Source organism: Eptatretus burgeri, unplaced genomic scaffold, assembly GCF_056783735.1.
Source record: "Eptatretus burgeri isolate ZD-2024b unplaced genomic scaffold, Ebu_testis_v1 Ebu_testis_scaffold_60, whole genome shotgun sequence".
NCBI classification, from domain to species: Eukaryota; Metazoa; Chordata; class Myxini; order Myxiniformes; family Myxinidae; genus Eptatretus; species Eptatretus burgeri.
The window spans coordinates 85,001-110,543 of NW_028222010.1; the positions used below are offsets into that span (position 1 = coordinate 85,001).

The following is a 25,543-nucleotide window of genomic DNA, read 5'->3' on the forward strand; positions in this document are numbered from 1 at the left end:
TAACTTTGTTTTACGTTCAGAGAATAATCATATCATGGTTGGAGTTGCTGTGTTAGCAATGCCGGTGTCACCGCATTACCAAATTCTCCAATTTTTTCAGAAAATTCTGCTTCATTTCAGTGTTTTGTTTCTGTGTCGTGATTGTGTTATTTATTTGCTTTTCGACTTTTGTTGAATCCTCGATGATTCCTGAAAGTATTTTTCAATTCCAATACCCCTGTTTCTGTAAATTTTGCACAAAATTTGATCAGGAAGACAATCACAGTGTAATTTGGGGAAAGTCACCTATCTCTGGTGAGCGGTTATAGGAGGAATGCTCAAACTACATTTTAAATGAACATGAATAGCCTTGTGGAATGGACGCTCTTCTCCTGATGAAGGGCGGTCGTAATGAGGCTGTGTTTCGTGATATAGAGGAGCTGAAGAGTCTTTGAGGTTTGAGGGATCTTAAAGTGTCTTCGCTGTCTGAAGGGTCTTTTTTGTACACATAGTCGAGGCTCGTGGAAGAGCTGCCACACTGCTCTTCACAGACTAACAGCGGCATTAGGATATAACAGACTAAAACAGGAAGCAAAACATGCATGGCATGGACAAGATGGACACAAGGAAACTCCCAGGAGGGAAGACTGAAAAATTTAACAGAGGAGGGATTTGGGCGGGGTTAACAAGGGCAGAAAAGATCATGTTGTTCAAATGGTGACGATCTGAGATGGTGGCGAACAGCTGTCTTGAAAATCTGGAAGGAAGAATGCGATTGAACAGGAGATAGAAGTTGATTCTTTAGGCAAGAAAAAAGAGGAACTAATGATTGGATGTCTGCAGTGACCTGGATTTTGATAGTTTCACAAGAAGGGGGTTGATGGTGGACCTTGTGAGCCCTGCAGAAACCTGGGGGTGACAAAGCACAGAAAGATCAGAACGTGCAATCCTGGAAATGAGGTGGTCAAAGACAGAGAAACCATTGACCTGTCTGCGGCAGTGAAGTGACAGCCATAGGTTCGTCCTCGACTCAGATTCAGTGAGGGAAAAATCCAATGATCTTGAAGGCCTTGGTTTGTACAGCATCAAGCAGGGAGAGATGTGAGACGGGAACCAGCCCAGAGGATAGAGAAAAGTCCTCCACCAAGCTGCTCATGAAGCCCTTGGAGGTGGATTTGAGTTCAGGTGTGCCAAGGAAGGACTTTGTATGACGGAGTGTGGTCATTTGGAGAATGGCTTCGGAGGCCAACTTTGAAATGTGGTTTGCCCTAAAAATATCATTGCTGATAGTGAAGCCCAGGAGCTTGATTGAATGAACTTCCTGAAGAGGATTGGTAAGAAAGTAGATTTGCGGGAGGAGGTGGGACAAGAGGTGTGGTTTGTCAGACTATAATTTAGGAGAGAAATGAAATAAGAGCGTGAGATTTGTCAGATTGAAAGACATTCCAAGTCTTTGGCCAGCTTGTGATTTTTTTTCCAAGGCCTGAAGAGAGGGCAGATGCTGCAGCCTGCCTTCCTGAAGGATAATTGATGTCACGGCAGAGGGTGGAGTCATCAGCAAATAGATAAAGAGGATTTTCCAGAGTCAGCGAGATCATTGTTGAAGATCAGGAATAGAACTCGGCCCACTGCTTGGGCATTCCAGTCTTGACAGGGTGATGAGATGAAAAGATTCCATTGAATGACACACAAAGGTTACGAGAGAGGAGGAAGTCATTCAGTCATGTATGGAGTTGGCCTTTACAGGAAGAGAGTTTGGAGAGTAAGGCAGAATGCCAGACTGCATCAAAAGCGTGAGATATGTCCAGAGTGACGGCCCTGATCTCATGTCTGATTATCAGGGCCTCCATTCATTGTTAGGTGACTCAAAGCAGAATGTCCGATGTGGAGTCGAACCCGACAACATTTTTCCCCATTACGGATGACCTTGTATGTTTTTTCTTATCATTGAGTGAACTTATGAGGGAATCTTGAGAAATTTCGAATTGAACATTGTCCCATCGATATTTACTTTTATCGTTTTTCTTAACGAACGGGAATGAGCACCTTGTTAAAAATGGGAAGAAAGGGGGAGGGGAGGGCAGATATTTGCGGTGGGGGGGGGGCAGAAGGGGGACAGAGAATTGGAAGTAGAGTGAGGGGTGGTTGAGGACTTGTCATCGGTGTGGTGAGGTGGGGGTGCTTTTTAGGATTTGTGGTTGGGGGGAACTTTGAGAACTTGGGGGGGGGGTGGTAGATGACCTGATGGTGGTTGAGGACTTGGGGTTGGGAGGGAATGAACTCAACTGCGGCTCAAGTCTACTATTTAGAGCCAGTATGGCTGCAGGAGGTCACCTCAATGACTTTTAATGGGGTGGAAATATTGGTGGGGATTGGCAGTCGCTTCAGTGGCAAAGGCTGGGGAAATTGCGAACATGTCACAAGGAAATGTTTCAAAAGTTATGTCAGTCTGGGACAAAGGAAAGACATCATCATCAAAGGGAAACATTGGATGGAAGCGTACACTCGACAAGCGTGATGCACGGGCATAATTCTGGACTGCGAGGTGAAACGGGAGCAATGATGGACAGTGTAAAAGTTCAATGTAGCTTGTGAGAATCCTGTATCATCCAAAACAGTCTGAAGGAAACTTCACAGGATTAAAAATCAAAGCGGGATGCTCTGCACAAACTGATCATAAGACCTGGCAATGCCCATTTGTGGGGCCAGTGATCCAAGGAGTTGCACAGGCAATGGGCTGCCGAGTCGTGAAGGAACGTGATATGATCTGATGAGTCATCCTTCACCTTGTTCTCGATGATTGGACGTGTGCACATGTGGGGACAACCCAGGGATTTATACAGCTCTGAGTGCCTATTTCAAAACTGAAAGCTTATGGCGGTTTCATCATGGTGTGGTGTATGCTTTTCTGGCATCACTTGGGTCCACTCATTCCATCAGAAGGCAGGGTTGATGCAGCATGCTACATTACCATCTTTAATGATCATCTGCATCCCATTATGCAGAATTTCTTCCCTGCTTGGAGGGGTGTCTTGTTGGCCCCTGATGAAGCGATTTCTGCCTTCATCAAACCGACGTGAATTGGAGGACTTCCTTGTGGAATAATGGTGCTACATTCCAGTTCTGCAATTCTCCATCCTTTTTGACTCCATACCATGTTGTATCCATGCCTTGCTGGATGCAAGTGGTGGCTCAACAACCGAAAAGTAACATTCTTTTGATGTTTCCAATTTTTTGTTCACTCTCTGAACATCCAATGAGAAACTGCTTCCTAAAACTCAAATACATTTGTCAAGCATCACCTTCCTTTCTTCCATCGGTGTATCTTCCCTTAATGCAACTGGGATTTCGACAGCTCTTTATCCTTTCTGCCCCAAGAAGACTTTCCCGATTTCTAATCCCGTGAGACATCGTTGAGTTTGTATTAAAACATTCTTTGTTTCTTCCTCAGCCTTTGCTGAGTCTCTTTCATCACACATTCAAGATGAGGTGGAGTTTGAGTGAGGAACACACACACACACACACACACACACACACACACACACACACACACACACACACACACACACACACACACACACACACACACACACACACACACACACACACAGTGTGTGTGTGAATTTGATGTTAAAAGTGAGGAGCAAGAATTCATGACAGGTGACCAATTGAGTGAGTTAGAAAATCTTCAGAGGTTTTCATATTGTTAAGATTCCTGATTATTTTGTCTTTTTATTGAAAGTTGTGATTTTTGGTTCACCTTTTTGATGGGAAGATCATCTTCTCGAAGGGTCACGGTTTAACGATCGCAAAGCCGTAAATCATCTCACAGCATTGCTAAATTCAACAAAATTTTACTTCCACTTTCTTTTCCATCCACAGTCCAATTGAATTTCGGATTTTCTTCGTTATTATTGAATCGTCACTGCAATTTCTGAAGGTAATTTTCAGTTTTTATATTCTTGATTCTGTTGAGTTCGTACACGTGCTGATCAAACAGCCAATCACAGCATAATTTGAATATAAACACCAATCACTCAGCAGGTTATCAGACAGCTGCTCTCTCAATGACATCTTTAAACTTCTTCTTCCTTCCATTCATCAAACTGTAATGCCAGGAAAAAATATTTTGCTGACTGGAGATGAAGCACCTTCTCTCCCCCCTTGCCACCCTGAAACCGCAATGTCCAATCAGCAGAAAACAATCTGCCCACAGAGCAGGTAAGAGAGTTTTTTGAGGATTTTATATTTACCTGTTTGCTACGAGGGAGAGAGAGAGGGCGATGATCACATTTTGTTGATTTATCCTCCACCATAAAAAACACACACATGTAGAAATGGCAACGTAATTGTTGAAGCACTGTTTCAGATTTCATTCCAAAGGCCTTTTTGGTACGAGGGATGTGCAGAACACCTTATTGCAAGTTTCCACATGACGTAATTGCATCATGCAATGATCATCCAGCACATGCATCTCAGGCACGCTCAGGTTTTGGAAGTGACAACACATTCTGAGCAAATTTGAAAGTATTTCCAAGACACTAGCAAATGGATCATCCAAAAACACACTGATCACATTCTTTAACAATTCATTCCATTCAGAAAATGAGAAGAATCAAATCAATGAACACATTCAAAGCAGGGTATTCCATTTGCTATTTTACATGGCTCTTTAACGTGAGGAGAGGAAAGGTTTCCAAAGAAAGATCAGAAGATGTTATCAAGCGACAAAATGAAGACGTAATGTGCCAATAAGTTGACGTCCCTGGATAATGACTCCTGCTCAGGACCGATGCATTCGCTGACCCATCAATACAATTGGTGCCAAACTACCCAGTGTGCATGACACACTGTAAACACACTCCCTGTATCTCAACGCAGTGATTGGTGCCGGATGTGGACTCACCCGGTTTTGAAATTGTTACCTCCACGTTTGATCCTCAGGGGAAAGCATTCGACACAACGTGGCACGACATGATTACGTCACAATGAAATGGACATGTAATTATTCAGCACGTTTCTCTGTCACAGGTTTGACCCTCATCTGTGTCCCATTATGTCACATAAATAAATCGTATCAACAACAATCACGTATTCGCTTTTTGTTTCATGACGGAGAGGATATTATTGGTTTGTCAGGCAAGATTTCACTTTACCGAGTTGTGCAACACAAGCCTCTGTAGATCTCACTGTAATTCCATATTTTCTCTTTCTTACCCTCTGTCTCATCTCCTTAGACACACATTCGATCAAGGAGATAAGGCTGAATGAGGGGTGTGCGTAAGTTGAACTGGAGAGTAAAGATCGGTTTGAGGAACGAGACGTTCTGTCATGTGAGGTGAGTTTTCCACTTGGTTCATCATCTCGCAGATGAGAGGAATCTTTGAATGATAAAACTTCACTGTCCATCTGCTTTCTGTCATTGTGTGATTCCGGAATGTTTACATCACACATTTGGTTCTTGATGCGTTGGGAATTAGAATTCTTATTTTTGGGATGATTCGTGGATGTTTTTATTTTATCCTTCCTTTATTCTTAGATTTTCACCTTTTCAATGTTCTCTTCCTTTCCTGAAAATTTTTACTTCATGTCCTCACTCTTTTTCTTTAACGGCCACAATTATTCCCACAATTATTCTGGGGTTGGCCGGGGGTAATCTTTGACCCAAGTCTATCACAATTGTGCTCCCAGATATCTCGAACCAACCAATGGAAAAAAAACTATCTCTTGTCTGGCATCACTCCATCCAAAAGGAGGGGAACAGAATTACCAGCAGATTGGAAAGTATTCAGCAGAGTACATATGAAAGACATCCAAAACATAATCAGTTGTCATTGTGGTGCAGGTGAGGGGTCCAAAAAGAGTTTCCTCACCACAACACAAGCACTCAATTTGGACCCTGATCCCACTCGGATTCAAATGTGGCAGGAAAGCCTGACGGGTGATTACGACACCTCCAGATTGATGCTGCAGCCCAACTAATGTATGCCAGCAGGGTCAACCGAGCCCTGGCAAGAATGTCGATGTTTAAACTGCCTGCACGCTGTAGTGGGATGCTGCAAGGTATCCCAAATAAATGGGGATACAGCAATGACCCAAAACTTGTTTCTGCCAAGATGATTCCCAGATGATGACACAACAGTTATGCTGCTTGTTACCCAAACAAAAGTGTACCTTGAGTGACCTGGGAGGTTTCATTGAAAGTGCCATGTGTTCAAGTATGGCAGCATGTGGTGTGAGGATGTGTCAAGAAGTAGAACCATCACCATTAACAATTAAACATTTCAATGCTGTTACAAGTTATCAAATTCTGCAATTCTAGATCCTTTTTGACTCCACACCATGTCATATCCATGCCTTCCTGGATGCAACTGGTGGCTCAACAACCGAAAAAGTAACATTCTTTTGATGTTTCCAATTTTTTGTTCACTCACTGTGCATCCAATGAGAAACTGCTTCATAAAACTCAAATACATTTGTCAAGCACAACCTTCCTTTCTTCCATCGGTGTATTTTCCCTTTATACAACTGGGATTTCGACAGCTCTTTATCCTTTCTGCCCCAAGAAGACTTTCCCTATTTCTAATCCCATGAGACATCGTTGAGTTTGTACTAAAACATTCTTTGTTTCTTCCTCAGCCTTTGTTGAGACTCCTTCATCACACATTCAAGATGAGGTGGAGTTTGAGTGAGGAACACACACACACACAGTGTGAAATTAATGTTAAATTTGAGGAGAAAGAATTCATGACAGGTGACCAATTGAGTGAGTTAGAAAATCTTCAGAGGTTTTCATGTTGTTAAGATTCCTGATTATTTTGTCTTTTTATTGAAAGTTGTGATTTTTCGTTCACCTTTTTGATGGGAAGGTAATCTCATCGAGGGGTTACGGTTTAACGATCGCAAAGCCGTACATCATCTCACAGCATTGCTAAATTCAACATAATTTGACTTCCACTTTCTTTTACATCCACACTCCAATTGAATTACGTATTTTCTACGTTATTATTGAATTCTCACTGCAATATCTGAAAATGATTTTCAGTTTTTATATTCTTGATTCTGTTGAGTTCGTACACGTGCTGATCAAACAGCCAATCACAGCATAATTTGAGAAAAACTCACCAATCACTCAGCAGGTTATCAGACAGCTGCTCTCTCATTGACATCTTTAAACTTCTTCTTCCTTCCTTTCATCAAACAGCAATGCCAGGAAAAATTATTTTGCTGACTGGAGATGAAGCACCTTCTCTCCCAGCTTGCCACCCAGAAACTGCAATGTCCAATCTGCAGAAAACAATCTGCCCATAGAGCAGGTAAGCGAGTTTTTTGAGGATTTTATATTTACCTGTTTGCTACGAGGGAGAGAGAGTGGCGATGATTACATTTTGTTGATTTCTCCTCCACCATAAAAAAAAAACACACACATGAAGAAATGACAACGTAATTGTTAAAGCACTGTTTCAGCTTTCATTCCAAGGGCCTTTTTGGCACGAGGGATGTGCAGAACACCTTATTGCAAGTTTCCACATGACGTAAGTGTATCGTGCCATGATCATTCAGCACATGCATCTCATGCACGCTCAGGTTTTGGGAGTGACACAACACATTCTGAGCAAATTTGAAAGTATTTCCCAGACACCAGCATATGGATCATCCAAAAAACACACTGATCACATTCTTTAACAATGAATTCCAGCCAGAAAACGAGAAGGATCAAATCGCTGAACACATTCAAAGCAGGGTATTCCATGAGCTATTTTACATGGCTCTTTAACGTGATGAGAGGAAAGATTTCCAAAGTAAGATGAGAAGATGTTATCAAGCCACAAAATAAAGAAGTGATGTGCCAATAAAATGACGTCCCTGGATTACGACTCCTGCTCAGGAGCGATGCATTCGCTGACTCATCAATACAATCAGTTTCAAACTACCCAGTGTATATGGCACACTGCAAACACACTCCTTGTATCTCAATGCAGTGATTGCTGCCAGATGCGGACTTACCTGGAATTGAAATTGTTACTTCCACGTTCGATCCTCAGGGGAAAGCATTCGACACAATTTGGCATGACATGATTACGTCACAATGAAATGGACATGTAATTATTCAGCACATTTCTCTATCATAGGTTTGACCCTCATCTGTGTCCCATTACGTCATATAAATAAATCGTATCAACAACAATCACGTAGTCGCTTTTTGTTTCAAGACGGAGAGGATATTATTGGTTTGTCAAGCAAGATTTCACTTTACCGAGTTGTGCAACCACAAGCGTCTGCAGATCTCACTGTAATTCCATATTTCTCTTTCTTCCCCTCTGTCTCATCTCCTTCGACACACGTTCGATCAGGAAGATGAGGGTGAATGAGGGATGTGCCTAAGGTGAACTGGACAGTAAAGATGGGTTTGAGGAGAGAGACATTCTCTCATGTGAGGTGAGTTTTCCACTTGGTTCATCATCTCGCAGATGAGAGGAATCTTTGAATGATGAAACTTCATTGTCCATCTGCCTTCTGTCATTGTGTGATTCCAGATTGTTTACATCACACATTTGGTTGTTGATGCGTTGGGAATCAGAATTCTTATTTTTGGGATGATTAGTGGATATTTTTATTTCATCTTTCCTTTATTCTTCGAGTTTCACCTTTTCAATGTTCTCTTCCTTTCCTGAAAATTTTTACTTCATGTCCTCACTCTTTTTCTTTTACGGCCACAATTATTCCCATAATTATTCTGGGGTTGCCGGAGCTAATCTTTGGCTCAAGTCCATCAAAAATGTGCTCCCAGATGTCTCGAACCAACCAATGAAAAAAAAAAAACTATCTCTTGTCTGCTGGCATCACTCCATCCAAAAGTAGGGGAGCAGAATTACCAACAGAAAGGAAAGTATAAAGCAGAGTCCATGTACAAGACATCCACAACATAATCAGTTGTCATTGTGGTGCAGGTGAGGGGTCCAAAAAGAGTTTCCTCACCACCACACAATCACTCAATTTGGACCCTGCTCCCACTCGGATTCAAATGTGGCACGAAAGCCTGACGGGTGATTACGACACCTCCAGATTGATGCTGCAGCCCAAATAATGCATGCCAGCAGGGTCACACGAGCCCTGGCAAGAATGTCGATGTCTTATCTGCCTGCACGCTGTAGTGGGATGTTGCAAAGTATCCCAAATAAATGGGGACACAGCAATGGCCCAACACTTGTTACTGCCAAGATGATGACACATCAGTGATGCTGCTGGTTGCCAAAACAAAGGTGTACCTTGAGTGACCTTGGAAGTTTTGTTGAAAGTGCCAAGGCATGTGTTTAAGCATGGCAGCATGTGGTGTGAGGATGTGTCAAGAAGTAGAACCATCACCATTAACAATTGAACATTTCAATGCTGTAACCAGACACACTCATGCAAAATAATCTTACAAACATGGGTCTCAATCTCTCTTCCTCACAGAAAAGCTCACGTTTCACTCAACAACTCATTCAGAATCATCGCAGCCTGTCCCCAACTCACTGATATTGACCATCTTCACACAGAAACAAAAATGCTTCCTCTCCAACACCACCTTCATGTCACAGGGACACATTTCATTCATGCCACCCAGACACCAGAACACCCACGTCACCACTTGGTTAATTACCCACCTTCTCCCAAACACAAAAAGACTCACCTGCAACTTATGCAATCAACACAAACTCGAGTTTTAACTCGTGTTTTTTTTCAAGCAAAACTCCAAATTTCCAGTTTTTCCCTCATGAGAGTTTCCTTCTGTATCCATCATGTCCACCCCGTGCATCCCCTTTCCTGCCCCCCATTCCTCCCTGCACCCATTGTTTGTTCAAGCAACCTTTATTTTGTCCTTCAACTCCACTGTTGGTGTTTCCCCCTCTCTATGCTGTTCCTTTTGTCCTGTTATGTCCTGATCTGTTCAGTGTATTAGTTCTTCCACGAGCCTTGACTGTATATTTACTTTTGAAAACTCAGTCTAACTCATAACCCCTTTGATCCCATTGTCACCCTGAACAGACAACTCTTCAACATCAATTTCATGAAAGATCTCTGGCAGGGTCCAGTCATTGTGAGATGCTTCATTGGAGGATGCAGGTTTCCAGTTTGGAAGCCAGGAGCTGATTGATGATCATGATGATGATGATACCATATTTGTTGCATCCTCTGTTTTGCCAGTACTGCGTTGTTGCATGTGAAATAAATACTGAAAATAAATTTGATTGCTAAATATATTTTTGTTTTCTTGTGTTTAATTGCAATTGTTCACGAACATGAAAATTCAAGTCAAATAGCCTGGTCGAGTAGGGTACGAACACATGATGGATGGTTCACTACATTGAACTGGAATGAATGAAGTGTTGAGGTCGGTATGGTGAGAGGCACCATCTGTTGGTGGAGGAAGAGGGATGGAGTGAGGATAACTCAGCCTGGTTTTTCAGTCTCTTCGGAGTAATCGAGTGCCCTCCGTTTTAATTTCTCTTGACTCGGTTTTCTCGATCTGCTTGGCAGTCCTTGCAGTGTTGTCCTTTGAGATTAAACTAAAACAGCAAACATATTTCTTAGTTCGTAAAAAGTTTGGAAGTTGGAGTTACAGCACCGTGTTAATCCTCATTTCAGGATTTTGCTGTAATTCATTTTTATGCCTCCGTTGACGAAGTTGCCAGAGGAATTGTTTTTGTCCATCCATGTATCCGTCCGTGTGTCTGTCCATCTGTGATAGGTTTTCATTTCCGTGATGACTTCAGAATGCTTGAAGGGATCTAAGATAAACTTGGCACAAGAATGTATCATGATGCAAAGATAAACTGATTCGATTATGGGGGCAAGGGTTCAAAGGTGAGATATCCTGAAAGGTAAAAAATAAAAAATGTTATAATGCTACTGAAAAAAAAAATGATAGGATTCTGACCAAACTTGGTATATATGTATATTATGATGCAAAGCTGAACTGATTAGATTTCAGCATCAAGAGGTTAAAGGTTAAAAGTCATGTCAGATAAGAATCTGATACTTGAGAACAGCTGAAGGATTGAAATCAAACTTGGGAGAAGTATGCATAATATGTGGTAATGTGGATCGATGCATATTGGATGACGTTTCAAACCAAGCTCGGTCTGTAAGAACAAATGGCAATGGTTCAAATTGCTAATTTGTCGCTAATATCAGTCTATCAGACATTCTGTCAGTCTGTGTCACTCACATCAGTTCCACCTGTTGCTCGGTTAGACACACCTGTGCATTAAAACTGCGGCTGAGTTGATCGGAGATTTAATCAATCATGTGTGTACTATTTGTGGTGTTGAAAACTGGCATTTATCAGAAATGCTCAGGACAAAGTGTTGGGATTGGGATTAAAAGTATGAACGTTAAATTGTAAAATTAATTAATGTAACCTCTTTCAGCAAAATCACAATGATATTTTACACAAACAAGAAATATAATTTTTCAATGTGTGACTTTCAAAATGACATGATCCACCGAGAATGCTCGGTGCACATGCACAGAAACCCCTAGAAATGGCGGTGTTCTGGTCACCATAAAGAATATCTTGTGTGAGAGATAAGGATTTTAATGGCTCGTCAATGGCTCAGCAAGCTCCTGATAGAAGCCGAAAAGATTTATAAAAGTACCTGGGAGAAAGGGCTGTGCCTCTGCACAACCAAAGACTTGGAGAACATTCTCATCTTGCCGAATGACCACCTGAAAACTCCTGATTATGTGGACCGGTGCAAAGATTGAGTGGACGGACAAGTGCTCCACAAACCCTGACAGATCACGACCAGTGAATGGACATTGAACCTTGTGGAAGTGCCTCGTGTGAACATGGCAGGCTTGGTGATATATTGTGTGATCCACGGCAGGCTTAGAGAGAATGCATTTTCATGCAATAACTTTGGGAACCAACCCATCCCTGGTGTGAGACAAGGCTTCATGGTCATCATTCCAGCGAGGAGGTACACTATTTGACATTTATACTATTCTCGACATTTCAACTCGTTCCTTCATTGATGGGTTTGATCAAAAGACAGCATGTCGCACTTCACAAACATTCTGCTCTAATCGCCCTATCATTTCACCAAAGTAATCTTCCATCTGCTTGGAAGTCTGCATCTGCACCAATGGTACTCCATCTCTTCTGGATCTGATTTTGACAAATTTCCCTGACAATATCTGCTGCTCTTCCTTCGCTCCAATTGGTTCTTCTGACCACGTCCTTGTTAAAGTGGACATCTCTCTGGCTGTCATCAGAGAACCACCTCACCGCCGTCGAGTCTGGCATTTCACTCAAGCCGACTGGCAGGGTCTCCGAGCAGCCATCAAACTTACAGACTGGTCTCCTATCACTACTTTCTCAAACATCAACTCATCCTGGGAATTCTTTCAAAGAAACTTGCTCTCCCTCATGCACAGATTTATCCCCTCTCGTGTTCAGTTGTCTTACCCTTCCTCCCGCCCTTGGTTTACTGAAGCTTGTGGTGAGGCAGTTGTCCTGAAACAACTTGCCTTTGCCTCATGGAAAGCAAACCCAACTGAGGGCAATCTCAGTTCTTTCCACAAAGCTCGGAACAAGTGTGTATCTACCCTCAGGAGAGCCAGAAAACAACATCTTTCTCATCTCAAGTCTGAAATCTCAAACCTCTCTCCCTCCTCAAAATCCTGGTGGCGTTTAATCAAATCTGTTTCTGGTGTATGTTCCCCCTCCATCCCCTCCCTTACCTCAAATAGCCGCGCTTCTGATTCCCCACACGTGATAAAGCTGAATGTCTAAACTCGGTGTTTGCAGCTAAATCTTGTGTCCCAAACCCATCACTATCTCTACCCACTTTACCCAGTCGCACCCAACTGTCCCTGGACTCTGTATCCTTTTCTCCTGACAAGGTGGAGAGCTTGCTTTCAAACCTCGAGTCAGATTCTGCAACAGTCCAGACGGCATCAGCCCACGTGTCCTCAAAGCCTGCTCTTCTGCTCTTGCTCACCCTCTCTCTGTTCTATTCACCCTCTCATTTTCCCAAGGTCATCTGCCATCTGCTTGGAAATCTGCTAACATCACTGCCCTGCATAAAAAAGGTGCAAAAACAGATCCCTGTAACTACAGACCAATCAGCCTTCTCCCAATCATCAGCAAGGTTATGGAATCCATCATTGCTTCAGACATGAAATCCTTCCTCTTCTCCAATGGCTTGATTTCCAATCATCAATTTGGTTTCAGACCAGGTCACTCTACCCTGGATATGCTGCTACTGCTCTCCCATCAATGGATGGAGGTCCTCAATGCCAGACAGGAAATCCGAGCCGTATCCCTGGACATATCACGTGCTTTTGACACAGTCTGGCACCCTGCCCTACTCACCAAACTCTCTTCCCATGGTATTCAAGGCCATCTCCACTCATGGCTCGCAGACTTCCTCTCCTGTCGCAGTCAACGTGTGGCCCTAAATGGAGTTCTTTCATCCCCTCTTCCTGTGCAGGCTGGAGTTCCTCAAGGTAGCGTTCTGGGCCCTGTTCTTTTTCTGGTTTTCATCAATGATCTCTCGGACTCTCTGGAAAATCCTCTATTTCTCTTTGCCGATGACTCCACCCTCTGCCGTACCATCTGTCATCCCTCAGACCGGCAAGCAGCAGCTTCTTCGCTCACTGCAGATCTGGATAAAATCACAAACTGGTCCAACACGTGGAACATGTCTTTCAATCCACACAAATCTCACACTCTCACTATGTCTCTTCGAAAGGACCGTTTACAAAACCCCCCCCATCCACTTTCTCAACAATCCTCTGGAAGAAGTCTTTTCTTTCAAGCTTCTGGGTCTCACTATCTGCCATGACCTTTCCTGGGAAAGTCACATTTCCAACCTTGCCTCAAAAGCCAGTCGCCGACTGGGAATCCTCCGTCGTGCAAAGTCCTTCCTCGGCCCTCTTGAGCTCCTGACTACTTACAAAGATTTTTGTCCGTAGCCTGATGGAGTACTGCTCTCCCCTCTGGGCTGGTGCTCCTGCCTCCCACCTTTCTCGACTTCACGCTGTCGAAACCAGAGCTTTTAAGATCATTGGCATCTCCCGCAATGAAGCTGAGTCTTTGGGCCTCTCACTCAATCACCGCAGGTTGGTCGGTGGTCTTTCTGTCTTCTACCGACTCCTCTCCAGCCTTGCCCCCCCTGCTCTCTCTGCGATTTGTCCCAACCACATTTCCACAGGGCGCTCAAGGTCCGCCAACAACCCCCTTCTGGTAAAACTACCAAAATCACGAATCACTGCTCATCTTCACTCTTTCATTCCTCTTTTTTTCCCGCCTTTGGAATAAACTTCCTCACTCTATTCTTTCCCATTCTTCCCTCCAGGCTTTCAAAACAGCTGTTCACCACCACCTCTTATCTTCCCCCATCCAAATCCTCGATCTTTTCTACCCCCGATAATCCACCCAAGCCCACTTCCTTCAATTCTCCTGCTTTCCTTCCTGAAAGTCCCTGTAATGTCCATCTTCTCCTCGCCATGTTCCCCGTCCCATCCCCATCCCTCTCCCTTCCACAGTTCACCTGTGTCTGTTCCCCAATGTTTTGTCCCTCCCACTCCCACCCCTCTTGTCTCATGCCTCCTTGCTGTGAGTTGTGTGTTAGCTCTCATACGAGCCTCGACCAAGGTATACTAAAAAAAAAAAAAAAAAAAAAAAAAAGTCAGCTAAAATCACCTTCGTCAAACTTCCTCACTGCTTATATGTGGTGATGTGGATTTTCTTCACCCACCCCATTGTGATTGTTGAAGGATTCTTCCTGGTTGATTGTGGAATCCTATTTAACTTCAGGCAGAGTTTAAGGTTTGTCCAATTTGGTTATAAAATCCTGCATAAAACCCACCGACACTGACAACCGATGTCCACCCAAGTCCTTTCTTTGTGAAACAATTTATTTTCTAATTATCCACCATACACTTCTCACCCTCGTACACTGCACACGATGAACTTGAGAATCCCCATTTGTTGCAATATTATTTGGTTCTATTTTTATTTATTCTTACTTTTAGTTAACAGTTAAACCAACCAGATTCAATTCACTTCCACATTACATCAGAGAGTTTTATTCTACCTTGATACTTGATCAGTTCCAAGGAGTAGAAGCCACTGAGATGCGATACATCCTCACGTGCTTGCACGAAAACAATTTTACATTTCAAGGCATTTTATACCTCCATGGGAGAGCGGTGGGGGTGGGGGCTACCAACTCAGACTGCATATGTATCCTCTCAGTGCTGAGAAGCACACGACATACATTTCGAGGCAAAGGTTCGCCGTTATCAGCCCAGGTCACACCGCTCCAGAGAAAGACATTTTATCAACATTTAGGGCAAAAGACTCTTGGCTAAAAAGGACAGCCAATTCAACTTATAGCATAAAACTTACATTTCTCAAACCCCATTTGTTACAATTTAGAATACATTATTATAAATTTTTCCTGCACAACATGTTGACACGTCGGCCCCAAAGCAAGCATTCTGACTGGGCAGATAACTCATCTCTATGACGTAAATATGGTTTGTACTCTTCTGAGCCTGGTATATGGGACCAATCACCAGTCATAACACAATGCTTAGGCCTAAGTCACATTTACTCTACGGCGAGGATACGGCGGCCGTACGCCCTCTGAATTGACAGAAATGTGCGGTGGCCACAGAGTTTCTGCGGTGGCCTCAGGGTGACCCTACGCCATTTGGCTATCTTTTACAGGCCATAGGGGTCACCGTGGAATTATAGCGCGGAGTTATAACTTTTTTCATTTCTACGTTCGCCGGAGCAATTCGACAAGCCAAAAAAAAACTGGTAAAAAAAAAAAAAAATTACCCACTCATTACCGTCCGTCTGGCCGCACGGTCGCCTTAGGCCCTCCCTGCGATCCCCCTGCGGTCGCCTTGCGGGCACCTTGAGGCTACCTTGCGTCTGCCTTGAAAATTCTATGGCAGCCGCAGGGCCCCCTTAAGGTCACCGTGCGACATCAAATCAAAGACCGTACGGCAACCCCACGTTTTCGGTCTCCACAATTTCTAAATATGCCGTGCGGCTCCCCCAAAAATAAAATCATATGTGACTGCTACATTGTGTAACCGTGGAAATACTGCGGCCGCCATATAATTGCTAGTGGCCGGAAATTTTGGAGATCCCACGGCCGCCGTGGCAAATGTGACTTAGACCTTATCCACACACAACACATGATCTCTGTTCGACCACAACCTCACATGAGCAGCAGTGACTGGAGAATTGTCACTCTCAAACACATTCATAGCTAATGCAAGGTCAGCAGGTTGAAGGGTATTGTTACTATCAGTGATGGGTACCAGTAGTCGACTGAATGCGTCAGCACAATTTCCAGTACCAGGCCTGTAACGAATAGTATAATTGAAACCAGACAACATCAAGGCCCACAGCTAAACACGTGATGAAACATTGGTGTTGATTCCCTTGTTCCCTGAAAGCAAGAAGGTGAGCGGTTTGCGATCAGTTTCAAGCTCAAATTTATGACCAAACAAATACTGATGCATCTTGGTTACCCCAAACACAGCCTCATGCTTCTTTATCAACCATTCCATGGGTATTTCAGCTTTCGTCAAGCTTCTGGAAGCATACGCAACAGGTTGTAACTTGCCCGACTCATTGGCTTGTTGTAACACACAGCCTACCCCACAGGTACTGGCATCACGTGACAATACAAGATGCTTACATGGATCATAATGAGCAAGCAACTTGTTAGAACACAATAAACCTTTCGCTTCCTTGAAGGCATCATCCTGGGCCTTGCCCCAAACCCAAGTTTTCCTTTTCCGAAGTAACTGCTGTAGGGGTTCTTCCACTGTGCTCACCCGTGGCATAAAACTGCCAAGATGGTTGAGGAAACCCAAAAAAGAACGCAATTGTGACATATTTTCTGGTTTGGGTTTTGTTCTTGATTGCTTCGACTTTGCAATCACACGGCATGATCCCAGCGGCAATGACTCTTCTGCCGAGGAATACAACTTCGGGCGCCAGAAACACACATTTCTCACGTTTCATTCTGAGCCCTACTTTGTACAAACGACACAGGACTACCTCCAGGTTACTCAGGTGTTCTGCAATGTTGCAGCCCATGAGCAGCATGTCATCCTGAAACACGACAGTCTTTGGCACAGATTTCAATCGACTCCATGTTTATGCCTGATATTGGCTTAATGGTTTGGGTGTCGGACTTTGGATCCTTGGGTCCTGAGTTCAAATCCCGCTCAGCTGTTGAATTAATACCAGGTGGGGGTAAACTCGGCCTGTCATCCTTCCGAGGTTGGCAAAATGAGTGCCATCATGCTGGTATACTGTGTCGGAGTGGTGACCCATCTAGGATTGTGCCCAATAGCCAAGGAGACTGCTAAAGCAGCACCAACGCTCTGCACAGAGTATGGTCCCGATCTCCTTTCTCCTCCTCCTCTCCATGTTTATTTGAAAGATGGCAGCTGCTGAACGTATTCCAAAAGGACAGCGATTGTAGATGAACAGACCCTTGTCAGTGTTGATGCACATGCGTTTCCTTGACTCCTTATCCACCTCTTGTGTCATGTAGGCAGATATCACATCCAACTTGGTGAATGACTTTCCACCAGCGAATGTCGAAAACAGGTCATCTACTTTGGGCAGTGGATACTGATCCTGCATGGAGTGGCGATTTATGGTCACCTTGTAGTCCCCGCAGATCTCCACTGTCCCATTTCCTTTCAGGACCGGAACAATTGGACTAGGCCATTCATTGAACTCAACAGGAGAGATGACCCCTTCACTATGGAGTCTCTCAAGTTCACACTCGATCTTTTCCCTCATCGAATAGGGAACAGACCTTGCTTTACAGTTGATGGGCTTTGTTTCCGAGTCCATGTGAAGCTTTACTTTCATCCCGATGAAGAATCCAATTCCTCGCTCAAACAGAGATGGAAACTTATCCAGCACTTGAGCACAACTGGAAGTCTCCACTGAAGACAGCTTGTTGATCGCATGCCAGTTCAGCTTTATGCTCTCAAGCCAGTTCCAACCGAGTAATATAGGTCCATTGTCTGGTATAACCCACATTGGCAGTTCATAAGTCACAGCATCATAAGACACACTGACACGAAGCTTGGCCTTCACTGGACTCAATTTGGGCTTCACAGCCTCATTATCCCACAATTTGTCAATTGTCTCCTGGCTCAAAATTGACTGACTCGCCCCTGTGTCCACTTCCATTGACACCTGTTGCTATTCAGCTGAAGACCAACAGTTATCGGTGCGGTGCTGCCATGGATTGCATACATCTCACACTCCTCACCATGCAGTGACGACTCATCAGCTCCAGCAACATGCTCACCATCATCCACATGATGGGTGGTGCCAATACTATAACCACTGCTGGATTGGGAACACCTCTTTTGAAGATGCCCGATCTTGCCACATCCGTTACATGTGTACCGTTTGAAACAGTACTGGTGAGTCATATGATTTGCACCACAACGACAACACAAGTTCTTGGGGCCTCTTGCTACCGATGAAGCGGGTTCAAAACACACAATTGGCTTCGATGTAGCTTTATACGAATGTAGAGCAATCAAATTTTCAGTATCTGCACTTGAAGAGTTCTGGCTCTTCGACGAGATCTCCTTCAGGTTTTCAGCAGTTGCCAAACACACCTGTGCAATCTTCACTGCTTTTCCTCGATCAGGGTCATCTTCTTTTGAGCAAGGAGTTTTCGTAAGATGACATCATGATTTACCCCAATCACAAAAATGTCTCGGACCATCTCATCCAGCACAGCACCAAACTGACACGGTTCTGCTCAACGGCGCAAATCAGCGACAAAACGGGGAATGTCCTAATGTTCCTGGCGAGTGTGTGAATAAAACTTATACCTTGATATGATTAGATCAGCTTGATATGATTCCAGGATATATTTGAAGTTTGCGTAATACCGAGTCAGTTTATTGTAGCACATGGTGTAATTGTTGAGCTGACAAAGGAGATTGGAGAGTTGAGAGGAGTTTTCCAGAGACAGACAGACAGACAGACAGACAGACAGACAGACAGACAGACAGACAGACAGACAGACAGAGAGAGAGAGAGAGAGAGAGAGAGAGAGAGAGAGAGAGAGAGAGAGAGAGAGAGAGAGAGAGAGAGAGAGAGAGAGAGAGAGAGAGAGAGAGAGAGAGAGAGAGAGAGAGAAAGAAATTGAGTTTTTGAGACATTAAACTTAACTTGATTACATTTGCCCCACTGGGAGATCTTGTCCAAGTCCGAATTTAAAGAGGTGGTTGTGATGAAACGAGAAGTGGATCGAGTGAGGGAAGACGGGGCAGATGGGAAAGACATGGAGGAATGTAATGTTGAGTTATCAGCGTACGAGAACATTTGGTTATTTGTGGAAGAAAGAAGGTCATTGATAAAAAGAAGGAAGAGTGTTCGGGACAGAATGGAACCCTGAGGTCCACCGTTGTTGATAGGGAAGGGGGGGGGAGATGTTGAAACATCAACAATTACGGAGATAGAGCGGTCGGAGAGAGAGCTTAATATGAGAGAGCAGAGTGAAGGAGGAAAGCTGAAAGCCGATCTGTTCAGCTACTTCAGAGAAGACAATTTTGAAGGTTTAAAAAACAAACAAACACAATATGGCTGTCAAATCACGTGACCGATGTGACCGATGCCATCATCAACTTTTTTCTGTGGACCATTTTATCCCTCAATGCCCCTCATAGTGGGGCAGATAACAGCAATTTTTGAGAGGAATCGTGCAAATGAGGATACAAGCATCAAATTTAGCACATTTGTTCTCCAGGGGATTCTAATCAAATCTGCCTGGATTGGCCATTTGAAAATCCAAATTTTGAAAAATTTGAAAAAAAAAAGAAACTTCAAAAAAGTCAGGATCACAAATCAATGTTGGATGCTGGTTGAGATTGGTGAATATTTCAGAAACATCATCAAAGACGTTCCAAGTCTGCCATGCAGTTTTATTCCCTTTCCCGCGGAAGGCAGACACGAGGTCACATCCAGTGAACGCATGGAAGTATGGGATCCCTCTAGCTTTCTCAGGCCCTATTGCAGAAACTACCTCATGGACTGGAATCCATCGTGCCTTGGCTCCTTGGCCAAAGGCAATCCACATGTTCTCAAGACCTAGTTCCTGTAAGGATGGCAGCACAGATATTGCTCTGACTAGTACGTCCGTGTCATTAGCCTTAATGAAAATGGACTTGCCATCATCCGTCGTTGCATTCCTGGCGTGTACAAATATTCGAGTGTCAGCTTCTTCATGACAACATGGAGACACAGCATCCAGTGACTTCCTTGTGTTGCTCATGGCATCTTCTCCTTTTTTGACAATGACTGTGCTTGTCGTCTGTGCTTCACACATCTTTTCCGCAAGGAAGTGAAACAGCCCAGTCTTGTTGCTGTCATCTCGAAGAAAGCTTCTCCAGTTACTTGGGGTCTTACTGGTTCCTGTCACTCTTCTTCTGATTCCTTGCCCCTTTTCGACCTTGCCTCGGACTTCAGACTTGACTTCTTGTACACATCAAACACTACGTCCACCCTCTCGTACCTGGCACCAGAGGATTCCACCTTTGGGATGATGTCTTCTTTAGCATAGTCATCAAATATCTTTGACATGCGTGGACGTAGGGCCATCAAAATATCAAAACAAATTTGATAAGTGCTGAGCCATCAATGATGACTGCATCTCCCCTTGGTTCTCTGTCTGGGATGTTCACTTGCGCTTCAAGAATTTCAGCCAGCTGTGACTTCAAATTTTTTTGAAGTTTTTATTTTTATTTTTAATTTTTCAAAATTTGGATTTTCAAATGGCCAATCAGGCAAATTTGATGCTTGTATCATCATTTGCACGATTTTTCTACTTTCCACTACACTATCAACAATTTTCATTCTGATCAGATGTGGTGTTCCACATGTGCAATTATGACGTCATAACCAAGGAACCGAAAACATTAAAAAATCTCATATTCCCCATGAGGAGGACTTGTCGTGTGTCAAGTTTAAATGTATTTCTTGTTGCGATTTCAGCGATGAAGAGATCCAAACACAATGTCCTCTTCCTTCGGCGAGGGTAAAAATCGGCACGGCACGGCACGGCATGGCATGGCATCGGAACATGGGTGGGTCACATGACTGAGTAACCACGCCCCGGTGTACCCACGTGTGTTTACATTAGCATAAACTACTGAAACATCTCGATGTTGTGTGTTCGTGTTTGTGCCCCGAACTTGTAAAACGGATGGTAATTACCAATTAGATTGTTTATTCACTGTATTTTCTGGATTAAAATGTAATCTAGAAAAATGCAACATTTACCGTGAAAAAAACCGGGAATTCTTTAATAACAAATATCTGGTGACCCGTGAATCGGTTCTGTGATGAATTGAAGGATGTGACGCGTGATCACATGTCGCGCGGCTCGCACACGGGACAGATAAAACCGAGATTCCGCGCGGTCAGGGGGATTGTCCCTGGGGCATTGTCATTTACGGCGGTGGTTCACTTGGTGCTCGTTGAATGGTAAGAATTGAGAGTATACCGGACTCCATGCGAATTGCTGATTTATTTTGTGGTGATCTACTGCACATGTATACATTGCTACACATGTACTCCTTGCTGCACATGTATCCCCTGATGTGCCCGTAGAAGCAGCTTCAATCAAGTGAAATAAAGCCTACACTCCGAAGGTTTTTCCCTCGCATTCATTACAATTTATTTCACTTGATCCCTTCGGCTCCCTCAACCGACGATGGACAAGATCTACAAGCCAGAGAGGTTTGACGCAGACCCAAACGCGACTGACTCGGAAATGATATGGTCACATTGGTTCTGTTCCTTCTCACACTATCTGACCATTATTGAAGAGGGAGCCGACAAATTGGCCGCCCTTGTAAATCATGTCTCGCCCAGTGTATTCAGGCTCTTCTCGGAGTGTGACACCTACGACACAGCGATCGACGTGCTGCGGGTGCTCTACGTGAAGCGCAATAACGAGGTATACATACGACATCTTCTCAACACACGCAGGCAAGCAGCCGGGGAGACAATCGATCAGTTCCTGCAAGCTCTGAGGCAGTTGGGCAAAGACTGCAGTTTCCGGGCTGTAACCGCCGAGGAACACCGAGATGAAGTGACCAGAGAGGCATTCATCCAAGGGCTCAGGTCAGCCCCCATACGGCAACGCTTACTGGAGAAAGCGCAACCCAATCTTGAAATGGTAGCTGACCAGGCCCGAGCTATGGATACGGCTCAGCAGCAATCTGAGTCATATGGGACACCGGTGTTGCTAATGAACGCTGCTACGGCGGAAACTCCAGGAACCCCCCGGGGCACCTCCGACACTGAGGATGGAGATAAACCCGAGGAATCGGATACCCAGACCTCGACAAACTCCTCAGCAACTACTTCGGTTGGTAAATGCTTCTTTTGTGGGTATAAAAGACACCCCCGCAACAAATTCCCCGCCAGGGATGCCACATGCATGAATTGTGACAAGAAAGGGCATTATGCCAGGGTATGCAAATCCACTCTTAGAAGAAATAAACCCACTTCTGCGGCTCTCTACTCACAAAAGAAAGTAACAGCAGCTTCACCGGGGAATCTATCCAAAGTTATCATCAACGTACGAATTAACGGGCATATGGCTGAGGCTCTGGTTGATACCGGTCGCTCTGAAAGTTTCGTCAACAGCTCGCTAGTGAAGGGCAGGAAATGGAAGATCCACCCGACAGACAATACGGTATGCATGGCCTCCACATCACTACAGTCCCGCATACGAGGGTCCTGCAATGTTGAGTTGGACGTAAAAGGGTACACGCATCGGGATGTAAGGGTACTGGTGCTTCGTGATTTATGCGCAGATGTAATTCTGGGTCATAATGTCCTCAAGCAGCACGCGAGCGTCGAAATACCCTTTGGAGGAAGCAAACCTCATCTCATTCTAAATGCTCTGACCACCGCAGAGGTATCGTCCCCCCAGCTGTTTGCTAACTTGTCGCCGGACTGTAAACCGATAGTGATCAAATCGCGACGATATACCACTGCTGATATGAACTTCATCACTTCTGAGACCAAGCGATTACTGGAAGAAGGTATTATAGATCCGAGCGATTCGCCATGGCGCGCGCAGGTGTTGGTGACCACCAACCAGAACCATAAGAAACGAATGGTTGTCGATTACTCTCAAATGGTCAATCGCTTCACCCAACTCGATGCCTACCCTTTGCCGCGCATAGACGAGATGGTCGAACGCGTGGCCAATTACAAAATATTCAGCACCATCGATTTGCGAAGCGCCTATCATCAAATTCCCATTCGAGAGGAAGACAAACCTTACACCGCGTTCCAGGCAGGTAGACGCCTCTATCAATTCAGGAGGATTCCGTTTGGTGTCACTAATGGAGTAGCTTGCTTCCAACGAGTTATGGACGACATCATCTCGGATGAAAACCTCAAAGACACTTTTGTTTACGTGGACAAAGTCACGGTGTGCGTTAAGGATCGGGGGGAAAATGATATGAATCTGGACAGATTCTTGAGCATTGCTAGAAAATATAATCTGATCCTCAACTACGAGAAATGCGTATTCTCGGCAAGGTCAATTAATCTTCTCGGCTACACAATAGCCGACGGCACGATAATGCCCGATCCTGAACGATTGCGCCCACTTCGTGAGCTTCCCCCACCTCATGACCTGCAGACAATGCGTCGGGTGATCGGAATGTTCGCTTACTACGCTAGATGGATCCCCCAATACTCTGAAAAAATACATCCCCTAGTGCATTGTAAAAACTTCCCACCAGATGTCGCTGTTGTAAAAGCTTTCCACAGCCTCAAAGATGATATCGGTAATTCCGTGGTATTATCGATCGACAGCTCGGTGCCATTCGTGGTGGAAATGGACGCTTCCAATCCCGCGATCGCCGCGACGCTCAATCAGTCCGGCCGACCCGTCACGTTCTTCTCGAGAACTCTCTCAGGAAGCGAGCAGAGAGACTCAGCAATAGAGAAGGAAGCGTACGCTATTGTCGAAGCCCTACGTAAATGGAGGCATTATTTACTGGGCCATCACTTCACACTTGTCACGGACCAGCGATCCGTTGCCTTCATGTTTGATGGGAAAAATAACGGGAAAATTAAGAACGAGAAAATAATGAGATGGCGGATAGATCTATCTTGTTATAGTTCACACATTGTTTATCGGCCTGGGAGGGAAAACTCTGCGGCAGACACCTTCTCTCAGGTCTACTGTTCGGCGACAATCAGTCGGGCTTTGCAAGACCTTCATGGGTCTCTGTGCCACCCGGGGGTAACCAGAATGGCACATTTCGTGCACAGACAAAACCTTCCCTATTCTATCGAAGATATTAAACAAATGAATGCTTCCTGCCCTGTTTGTGCTGAACTAAAACTCAGATTCTATGGCGCCGCTCCCGGCAGATTGATCAAGGCCACTTCTCCCTTCAAGAGACTAAATATCGACTTCAAAGGGCCCCTGCCGACCGAGACAGACAACAGATACATATTCACTGTTGATGATGAATACTCAAGGTTCCCATTCGCATTTCCGTACTCGGAGATGACCTCGGGCACTGTCGTGAAATGTCTGTCTGACCTCTTCGCCATGTTTGGGAAACCTTCGTACATACATTCAGACAGAGGGCCGTGTTTCATGTCGGCCGGGCTAAAACAGTTCCTATTTGAGCACGGCATAGCAACTAGTCGAACGACGGGTTACAACCCACAGGGTAATGGGCAGGTGGAACGGTATAATGGAGTCATTTGGAAAGCCGTAACCCTGGCGCTGAAATTGAGAGGACTGGGCCCCGAGCGGTGGGAGGTTACCCTACTCGACGCTCTGAATTCCATACGCTCTTTGCTCTGTACGTCCACCAATGCTACTCCTCACGAACGAATGTTTACTCACCAACGACGTTATGTTGACGGCCAATCGGTGCCCAACTGGCTAACCTATCCCGGAACAGTGTTCATGAAGCGCCCGGTACGACAAAGCAAGTATGAACCAATGGTGGAGGAGGTCGAACTCATCGATGCTAATCCAGAGTATGCTCATGTTAGACTTCCTGATGGCAGGGAGACCACTGTGTCGGTTCGCCATCTGGCTCCCGCAGGTACTCCTCCTGCAGGTACTCCTCCATCTGGTACTCCTCCCTCTGACATTCCCTCCCCAGGTGTTCCCCCCCCCAGGAACTCCACCCGGGAATGGTGGCGACGGAGCTGCCGCGTTCCACCCGAGAGTGATCGAGGAGTCATCACTGGCACGAGTCGAGGCTCCCCAAGAGGATCGGAAGCCTCCCTCAAGTGAAACCACCATTTACTCCCGGAGAGGTCGACGGATAAAACCCCCTCGCCGACTCGATCTGTAAAGGGGATTATCGGCATCCCTCGATGGCACCTTACCATGCTCCTATAACTCAAAATAATCCTCACTGCTTGGAATGTATGCTTCTGTAGTTTTAATAGTTGCGCTGCTTGAAATGTATACTCCCATAGCGTTGAAGTAATCATGGTGCA

General features: G+C 44.7%; 1 protein-coding gene and 1 long non-coding RNA gene across 22 annotated transcripts in view; one reads left to right on the forward strand and one right to left on the reverse strand.

The window, feature by feature from the left end:
- The window catches only part of LOC147007650 (uncharacterized), a 63,931-nt gene extending 53,721 nt beyond the window's left edge, over positions 1–10,210 (forward strand). For 5 of the 21 annotated variants that reach the window (XM_085866691.1, XM_085866690.1, XM_085866671.1 and 2 more), the window contains exons 4-8: positions 3,862–3,919; positions 4,098–4,200; positions 5,217–5,317; positions 6,619–6,667; positions 7,184–7,415. The gene's annotated coding sequence lies outside the window, so the exon portion shown is untranslated. Of the gene's footprint in view, positions 1–3,861; positions 3,920–4,020; positions 4,201–5,216; positions 5,318–6,301; positions 6,374–6,618; positions 6,734–7,183; positions 8,419–10,008 lie in introns of those variants that run through there. The other 16 variants (XR_015054032.1, XM_085866672.1, XM_085866675.1 and 13 more) reach the window with 16 other exon arrangements.
- LOC147007651 (uncharacterized) lies at positions 595–7,186 on the reverse strand. Its single transcript, XR_015054033.1, has 3 exons — positions 7,105–7,186; positions 827–888; positions 595–736 (listed from the first exon to the last, which is right to left on the reverse strand). It is a non-coding gene; the product is annotated as an uncharacterized LOC147007651 (long non-coding RNA).
- Positions 10,211–25,543: the final 15,333 nt, after the last annotated feature.